The 9,370-nt window shown below is 39.5% G+C and overlaps 1 pseudogene; it reads left to right on the forward strand.

Annotated features, from left to right (window-relative positions):
• The first annotated feature begins 977 nt into the window (after positions 1–977).
• LOC113881065 lies at positions 978–1,126 on the forward strand (annotated as a pseudogene).
• The last annotated feature ends 8,244 nt before the right edge of the window (positions 1,127–9,370 follow it).

Consider the following 9,370-nt stretch of genomic DNA (forward strand, 5'->3'; position numbering starts at 1 on the left):
ATTGCCACTTTGTTAATTATTTTGAATTTGTTTTTGTAGGTCTTTTCTTCCCCTTCTTTTATTCTCTTCTCTTGTTATCTGGTGACTATCTTTAGTGTTATGTGTGGTTTCCTTTTTCCTTTTTATGTGTATGTCTATTATAAATTTTTGGTTTGAAGTTTTTCTATAGCAATCTCTTTCTATATATCTATATGTAGAGAGAAATATGATTGTTTAAGTTACTGATGTCTTAATTATATATAGTTAATATATGTTACACCTATTATATTATTAATGATCTCTTAATTTTATATATATAGTTCAGTAACTATAGATAGATATAAAAATCAATAACATATATATATAGAAAGAGAGAGAGAGATGATTATTTTAAGTTACTGATCTCTTAATTTCAAACACGCTTTTAAAACCCTATATTTATACTGTCTTCTCCTAATGATTACTGTTTTTGATGTCAAATACTACATCTAATTGTTTTCTGTATTGCTTAACTGCTTATTGTATATAGAGATGATTTTAGTACTTCTGTCTTTTAACCTTACTACTAGCTTTGTATGTGGATGATTTCCTACCTTTACTGTATTGGGCTTCCCTGGTGGCTCAGAAGGTAAAGTGGCTGCCTGCAATGCAGGAGACCTGGGTTTGATCCCTGGGTGGGGAAGATCTCCTGGAGAAGGAAATGGCAACCCATTCCAGTATTCTTGTCTGGAAAATCCCATGGACAGAGAAGCCTGGTAGGCTACAGTCCATGGGGTCACAGACAGTCAGACACGACTGAGTGACTTCACTTTCACTTTCACTGTATGTTAACCCTTACCAGTGAGCCTTTTCCTTTTGTAAGTTTCTTATTTCTAGTTGTGGCTTTTCCCCTAAAAAAAGTTAACATTCATTGTAAAGGTAGTTTGGTGACACTGACCCCTTTTAGCTTTAGCTTGTCTGTGAAGCTTTTGATTTCTCCATCAAATATGAAAGAGAATATACTTACTTGGCAGAAGAGATTCCATGATCATGAAGGTGTTTTCCTCAGGACAAGGCTTATCCATTGCACTCTGAATGTGCTGATCCTTGCAATTTCCACAAATGTGGGAAACTTGACTATGTAATTTGTGATAGCACTCTCTTAGTATTAAAAAACTATGAAAAAAAAAAAAGTCTTGCTTGGTAGAGTTTATTCTGCTTTTCAAAATTTTTTAAGTCTTTATTGATTTTATTACAATATAACTTGTTTCATGTTTTGATTTTCTGGCTGCAAAACATGTGAGATCTTAGGCCCCTCACCAGGGATCAACTCACATCCCCCGCACTGGAAGGCAAAGTCCTAACCACTGTACTACCAGGAAAGCCCCCAGACTGTATTCTTGGCTGTAAAATTTTCTCTTTTATCACTTTAAATAAATCGCACCATTCCCTTTTGGTCTGCACAGTTTCCACTGAAAAATCAGTTGACAGCTTAATGGGAGTTCCCTTACACGTTATTTGTTGCTTTTCCCTTGTTGCTTTTAATATTCTCCCTTTAACTTAAGTTTTCGTCATTTTAATTGCAACATATCTCGGTTTGTTCCTCTTTGTGTTTGATCTGTATGGGACTCCCTGTACTTCATGAACTTGGGTGACAGTTTTCTTTCTCAAGTTAGTGAAGTTTTCGTCTGTTATATCTACAAATGTTTTCTCAATGCTCTTTCTTTCTCTCTTCTCCTTCTGAGGCCCCTATAGTGAGTGTATTACTGTGCTTGATATTGTCTCAGAGGTCTCTTAAACTGTCCTCATTTCTTTTATTCCTTTTTTTTTTTTTCTGTTCAGCAGCAGTGACTTCTACTTCTCTGCCTTCCAGCTAGGGTCAGACATGACTGAACGACTTCACTTTCACTTTTCACTTTCATGCATTGGAGAAGGAAATGGCAACCCACTCCAGTGTCTTGCCTGCAGAATCCCAGGGACGGGGGGGGCCTGGTGGGCTGCCGTCTATGGGGTGGCACAGAGTCGGACACGACTGAAGTGACCTAGCAGCAGTAGCAGCAGCAGCCTTCCAGCTAACTGATCTGTTACTCTGTATCATTTAATTTAGTATTGATTCCTTCTAGTGTATTTTTCATTTCAGTTACTGCATTTTTAAATCTGTTTGGTTGCTCTTTATATTTTCTAACTGTTTGTTAAAAGCTTCTAGCTTCTTACTCTATCCATTCTCCTCTTGAGTTCTCTAGTTATCGTTGTAATCACTACTCTGAACTCTTTCTCAGATAGATTGCCTATCTCTACTTCACTAGTTCCTTTGGGGTCTTATCTTATTTCTTCAGTTCAGTTCAGTTCAGTCGCTCAGTCGTGTCCGACTCTTTGCGACCCCATGAATCGCAGCACGCCAGGCCTCCCTGTCCATCACCAACTCCCGGAGTTCACTCAGACTCACGTCCATCGAGTCAGTGATGCCATTCAGCCATCTCATCCTCTGTCGTTCCCTTCTCCTCCTGTCCCCAACCCTCCAAGCCTTAAACATTTTCCTCTGACATCTAACTTTGTCTAAGTTGCTATTTGTATTCTTATGTATGTGGTAGGTTAATTACATTTCTTGGCCCTGGAGAAATGGCCCTCTGTAGGAGACATCCGGTGCCTCTCAGCAGTGCATTACCTTCACTTAGGCTGTATGCTCCAGGGATTCCCCCTAAGAGGACTGCATGGCTCCTTCTGTTGTGGCGGCCTGACTATGTGGGCAGTCTACTAGTCCTGGTTGGCTCCTGTTTTGGTTGGTTGCCAGGCCCTGCCTTGTGTGAATGCTGCTGGCTGCTGTTCACTGGGGCCTGGTCACAGGGCAGCTGTTTGTAGAACTGTGGGGGATCCCAGGGCTAGTGCTGGCTTTCTGGTGGGTGGAGTCAGGGTCCCAAAGACCTCAGAGCTGTTGCCCACCCACTGGCAGGTGAGGCAAGGTCCTGGGGTTATTGCCAAACTACTAGCAGGTGCAGATGTTTCCTATAGTCTGGCTGCAGGGCCCAGGAATCCCAGAACTCGTTTCAGATACTTTGGTGGGTGGGGGTGGTTTCTGACACATTTGGATATGATGCCCATGTTGTCCTAAAATGTGTTCACCTGCTACTGGGCAGAACCAGGGCCCTGCTAGTCTCAGGGTAGAGTCTGACTCATTGAGGGCAGGCTGAATCCACAGGCTTTGGGATTGTAATGTTTTTGCTACTGGTGTCTGTTCCCTGGTGAGTGAGGGTAGTCTAAAAGCTAGTGCAGGCTTCCAGGGAAGAAGTGCTGGTACCTGTCCATTGGTGGGTAGAACTGTGTCTCAGCCCTCTAGTGGGCAGCCGTGTCTAGGGTCATGTCTAGAGGTGGCTGTTGGCTCAAGAAATCCTTAGACAGCCTGTTGTTTGACACTACCTCACCAAGTTAATTGTCCTGAGGTGTTCCAGCACTGGTGCCTACAGGCTGTTGGGTGGGGCAAGGTCTTGGTGCTAATATACCAAGAAGGCATCCACCAACAGCAGTGTTCATGTGGTTTAATGCTCCCAAATATGTCTCCATCAGTGTCAATGTCCTCAGGGTGAGCAACAGTCAAACCCTGCCTCTCCAGGAAACTCCAAAATCAGCAGATACGTTTGTCCCAGAATCTTATCAAATCACTGCTTTTACCCTGGGTCCGGGGCATGTGAGGTTTTTGTGTGCATGCCTTTGAAGAGTAAAGTTTCTATTTCCCCCAGTCCTGTGGAGCTCCTGAAATTAAGCCCCACTGGCCTTCAGGGTCAAAAGCTTTGGGGGCTTATCTTCCTACTGCCATACCCCTGGGCTGGGGAGTCTGATGTGGGGCTCAGGACTCTCATTCCTATGGGAGGACCTCTGCAATATTCTCCAGTGTATGGGTCCTCCACCTGGCAGGTATGGGATTTGATTCTATCACAAGTTCACCCCTTCTCCCAGTCTCATTGTGGTTCCTCTTTATGTCTTCATCTGCAGAAAGTCTTTTCTGGTAAGTTCTAGTCTTATTCATCCATGGTTGTCCTGCAGATCATTGTGAGTTTGATGTACTCATGAGAGGAGGTGAGTTCAGAATCTATCTGCCATCTCAGCCAGTCTTCCTGGATGACATTCTTAAAGAAACTTCCTTCTGCTTCAAGTTTGAAGCAGTAGGTTTTAGCTTTCAGCTCCCTTGAATTCCCTGCATCCTGACTTCACAAAATTAAGCTTCACAATTTGTATTTAAGGTTGTATTATAGCTAGCTCTTCATTTTATTAAAAAGAAGTGTTTTTTCCCCTGTATTTTCATTCTTTGTAATTTTAATTGGATTTTAGAAATTACATAGAGCAAAAATGCCTTAACCGTATCATATGGTATGTAGTCTTTAGACGTTTCAAAGCTAGGGAGTAATAAAAACAAAATGTAGTGTAGTAGTTGCTTCTGTATGGTGTCAGGGAATGGGACTGAGAAAGAGTATGCAAATTGATGCAGTGATGTAAATAATACTCTAGTTTTTAAGTTGACAGCTGGGTTCCCAGCTTGTCATCTTGTTGTCATGCTTCATTACTTACTTTATTTTGCATTTAATTTTAATCAACTATTATATAATTTAAATTTTCCTCTTCCAGAATAAAGGATTAATTAGATAGGAATTCACTGCTGAACAAAGAGGAGAAGCCCCTACCAGCTGAAAGTGCAGATCTTCCTCAACGTGCAATGGGGTTGTTGGTTGTTGCTGTTTGTCACTAAGTCATTTTCAGTTCCTTTGTGACCCCATGGACTGTAGCCCACCAGGCTCCTCTGTCCATGGGATTTCCCAGGAAAGAATGCTGGAGTGGGTTGCCATTTCTTTCTCCAGGGCATCTTCTTGACCCAGGGATTGAATCCACATCTCCTGTGTTGGCTGCTGATGACAAGTTCAATTCTATTTTGATTCTCAATTATTTTCTTGGAAAGTATTTCTTCTTCAAGTTTTGCTACAATGCACTGTTGCAAACTGGCACACTGGTATTTGGGTGTGCCTTTAGCCTAGACGCTCGGGTCCTTCAGTCCTGAGAAATTTCTTGACTCATTACTTTCATTTTTTCTTTTCTGTTTAATATGTTTCTTCCTTTCTTTGGAATTTCTATTCTTCAGCTATTCGATGTGTCTCAGAAAGTCTTCCCAGGTTCTGCTCTTACATTTCTTTTCTTTGCGTTCTGCTGTCTTGGAGAGTTATTCTACTCTGTCTTTCATTCCTTATTTCAATTCTGTTGTCACATTTTTAACTTCTATGAACTCTTTTTGTTCTTTGAATATCTTCTGTCTTTTTCATCTTTATTTTTCAATAGTATCTCTTTATGTGTTTCATGCCTTCATTAACTTTCTTATCTCTCAGAAGACATTAATGGTAACCACTTTTGAAGTTTTGTTCTTTTAACTAGGACAATATGCCTACACATTCATGAAATATAGAGAAATTTCTCTCTAGGCTGTTTTGGCCAGGTCACTATCTTAGAGCAGTTGTTATCCAATTTGTTTATATCTCTTTACCCTTGTGAAAATTATTGAGGATTCAATGAGATTTTTGTAAGAATAAGGAGTGGAAGAGAAAAGATAAATTGTTTCATATATGATATTATATGGGGAGGGAGGAGGGAGGGGGGTTTGGGATGGGGAACACGTGTATACCTGTGGTGGATTCATGCTGATGTATGGCAAAACCAATACAATATTGTAAAGTAATTAACCTCCAATTAAAATAAATTTATATTAAAAAAAAAGAAAATACAAAATAAAATCCAAAGTTGCCACAAGCTAAAAAAAAAAAAAATTGTTTCAGCACAAGACTAGACTCAAGAGGAGTCCAGCCCAATGCAAGAACAGCAGGTATGGGTGAAGTGTAGAGTACAGGTTGAAAATGACAGAAAATTGGAAAGATTGGCACAAACTCCATGTTGCCAGATCCTGCCATGTAGTTACAGAACTAAGATCTCAGGAAGAATCATGGAAAAGTTTCATCTGGGGAGCAATATAATTTAAAAATAGCCTTTTTGGAAATCCCTTCTGCTTGCAGTCTGGAAATGGAATAGAAAAGGAACAAGTCTGGAAACAGCAAGATTAGACTGGGGGCTCCTGAAACAGTCCGAGGAAGGCGTAACATGGCCTTGAATGGAGCAACTGACAAGAGGGTTGAAGAGAAGGGAAAAGGTTTGTGAAGTATTTAGAATATGGAATCATCACAAGTGTGTGACAGATTAGATGGAGGGAGAAGGCAAGTGAGACACTGAGATGAGTCAAGAATATCCCCCATATGTTTGCTTTGAGCAAATGAATAAGTTATAACTTTTCACTGAAACATGGAAATAACACATTTAAGAGTAGCTATTTATTTGTACACAAATTTGTTCATTATGTGAAAATATCTGAGTCACATTACTTTGGATTCCAAATCTCAATTATTACTTAATGAAGAATAATAAATATGTATTAAACTCTTATTCAAGCCCTGTTTTATACTCTCTCTGTATACACACACACACACATATTCATTTATTCCTCATAAAATCCTTATGAATTAAGGACTATTAATATTCTTATTTTATGTTTCTTCAAAAGAGGCACAGACTGGTTAAGTAGACTTCCCAAGGACTCACAGCTTAGTGTTGGTGCAGGGATGAGAAGAATCTGACTCCAGATGGCAGTGATAACCACTAAACTGCACTGTTCAGTAGTGTGTACACATGTGTGTTTGCTTAACAAATCTTATGTGTGCGTGCTAGCTCGCTGCAGTCATGTCCCACTCTATGTGCCAGACTCCTCTGTCCATGGCATTCTCCAGGCAAGAATACTGGAGTGGGTTGCCATGCCATCCTCCAGGGGATCTTCCCAACTCAGGGATCAAACCTGCCCCTCTCTATCCTGCATTGGCAGGCATGTTCTTTACCACTAGCACTGCCTGGGAAGCCCAAGTCTTGAGTTTGGATGCAGATAAATTATTGGTGGAATCCATTTTCTCCCCTGATAACTTATTTTCTATTCCCATTTATTCAATCTTTTATTTATTGAGTATGCTTGTATTTATCAGCCCTTGAGTTAGATAAAAATTCACATATGGAAAACCTAATTCATGCCCTCAAATTAGTCTAGTGGGGATGGGAGACAGGTGAAAGGACCATGACAATACAGAGTGACAAGGTGGGCTCAGAAGCCATGAGAGCACAGAGGCAGGAAGCCTAAATCAGACCGGACTGGGGCGGGGGAGTAGATACATGCTGGAGGAGACACACAAGAGCTGCCCTAATGCTAGAATGAGAGTCACACACATGCAGAAAGAGGAAGGAGAAGCTTGAAGTTGGAGCCACCTGTATAAAAAAGTAACTGAGAATCAAGCGGATTTCAGGATACTGTTTAGACCTTCACAACCTCCTTCATGTCATAACACTCACAAAAACGTGAAGATGCTAATATGGCACCTGAGGATATGAGGCTGCCTGCAGGTTAATAGATATATGGGTCAGAGCTCAAGACAACTTTGAGATGCATGATACTCTGGAGCATCATGACTGCTACCTTTCTGAAAGAATCAATATGCATGTTGCCAAGGCTCAGAATGAATGATGGAATTTGGACAAAGAAGTGGAGAAGTAAATAATTATGTGTTTGTATATACAAGTATAAGATGCTTTCATTTAAGGTAAAACTACACCTTTTGGGGCAGGGAAAGAGAAAATAAATAGCTGAAGGGATGATGTACGAAGAACACTTGTTATGATCTTCTCTTCCATTTTGAATTTTGGTTGGTGGGAAATATGACTTATCCTCATATGTAAACACAAAATTCACACTTTGACAGGTTGGTGGATTATAAAGAGCAGAGGATAACATTCTGTTTAATTATACTACAAACATGGGCTCTTTTGCTATTTTATGTCCTCTGACTGTATGGTCAAGCATAATGGCTTATTCTACACAATTTAAATCAGTCACTTTTAAAACAATTCATCAAAGTGTATAGTACAGTTTATTATAATGTTTGTTATGCTCATATTTATATGTTAATTCTAATAATCAAGGCTGAACAACCTCAGAGATTCCACAAATTGGATCACAGTGTGGAAAAACCTTATCATCTAGAAAAAAAATTTTGACATCAACAGTTTTGTTCCAAACTATTTGGCAAAATTTTATAACCAAACCAATACCAGAGAGCTCCACCTGCTTCTCTAGGGAAAAAAGTTCAGCATGGAAGGCAGATTCAAGTGTTAAATGTTAGGGTATAAATGATGCATCCAGAGAGGAAGAAGAAGTTACAGCCTAGAAGCAGGTCTCTGAGGAAATTGCAACATCATCCCATGTCTGGGGTCATCTTGTCCTCAGATCTCAAGGACATTTTTCTCTGAGCTGAATTGAAGTCTAGGCTTCTCAAGGGGATTGAGCATAAAATCATAAAAACTAAAGATGATTTTATTCAGTCTCTTCATTTTACAGCTGCAAGAAAAAAGTGCTCAAGGAGGATGAATAAATAGCCTGAACCAGTTGCAAGGCTAGAGTAGAATGCAGGTCTGCACTCAATCTGACTTTATGGACTTGCCATGGGACAGAGTAGATAGGAAGGGTGATGTCACAGGATGATTCAAATATCTATGATTCCAGGGTCTAATATTCCAGGACATTTGATCCACAAGTTTAAATAATGGTCCTTAAGAAAAAGATTCTATTGTCAAATAAGTCTGATAATTGAATGAATTAACCAGAGCCAAACAGACTTTTGTGTTATGTTGGTAAGTAGGTTAGTTGGTTTTTACTACAGGAGTACTTAGGGCCTTTATATCTGAATTGATCTTTAAGGGAGCATATTAAAAATAATATGTTTCAAATTAATGTACTATAGAGTATCATTTTCTTGAAACATCTATCATCATCTTACTTCCATGGAGAAATATTAGCTTATAAAGTTCAGATAGCTTCATCATGACTTTCAAGTTTTTTTACAGTAGGAATATAAACAACTTTTAAAGTCTATACATATTTCAGACTCTTCATGAAATTCATGACTTCCTGTATTTATTCACATTGCTCTCTCTTCCATCTCCCCTGTCGAACTTCATAACCCATCTTCACTGAATTATCTCTAATCCTTTCTGTTAGAGTTCACTTATATTTCCTTTTTGTCATTCACCAAGCCTTTCTTTAATTTGATGAACATTTGGAAAGTGCCTACTATGTGCCAGGTACTATTCTGGGAACTGAGGGTACAACTGTGAACAAAATAAAAATCACTGCCCCATGGAGCTTACATTCTTCTGAGATGCAGAGGTGAGGAAAGAGAATTTTTTTTTAATTAATAAGCATACCTATAACAACATTTTATCTCTAATAAAGTATTTTTATGATACCTTAGGGTGTTTACACATTTGTCTCCACTTAAAGGACTTGGTGAGG

The sequence above is a fragment of the Bos indicus x Bos taurus genome, chromosome 22, assembly GCF_003369695.1.
Source record: "Bos indicus x Bos taurus breed Angus x Brahman F1 hybrid chromosome 22, Bos_hybrid_MaternalHap_v2.0, whole genome shotgun sequence".
In the NCBI taxonomy this organism is placed as follows: Eukaryota; Metazoa; Chordata; class Mammalia; order Artiodactyla; family Bovidae; genus Bos; species Bos indicus x Bos taurus.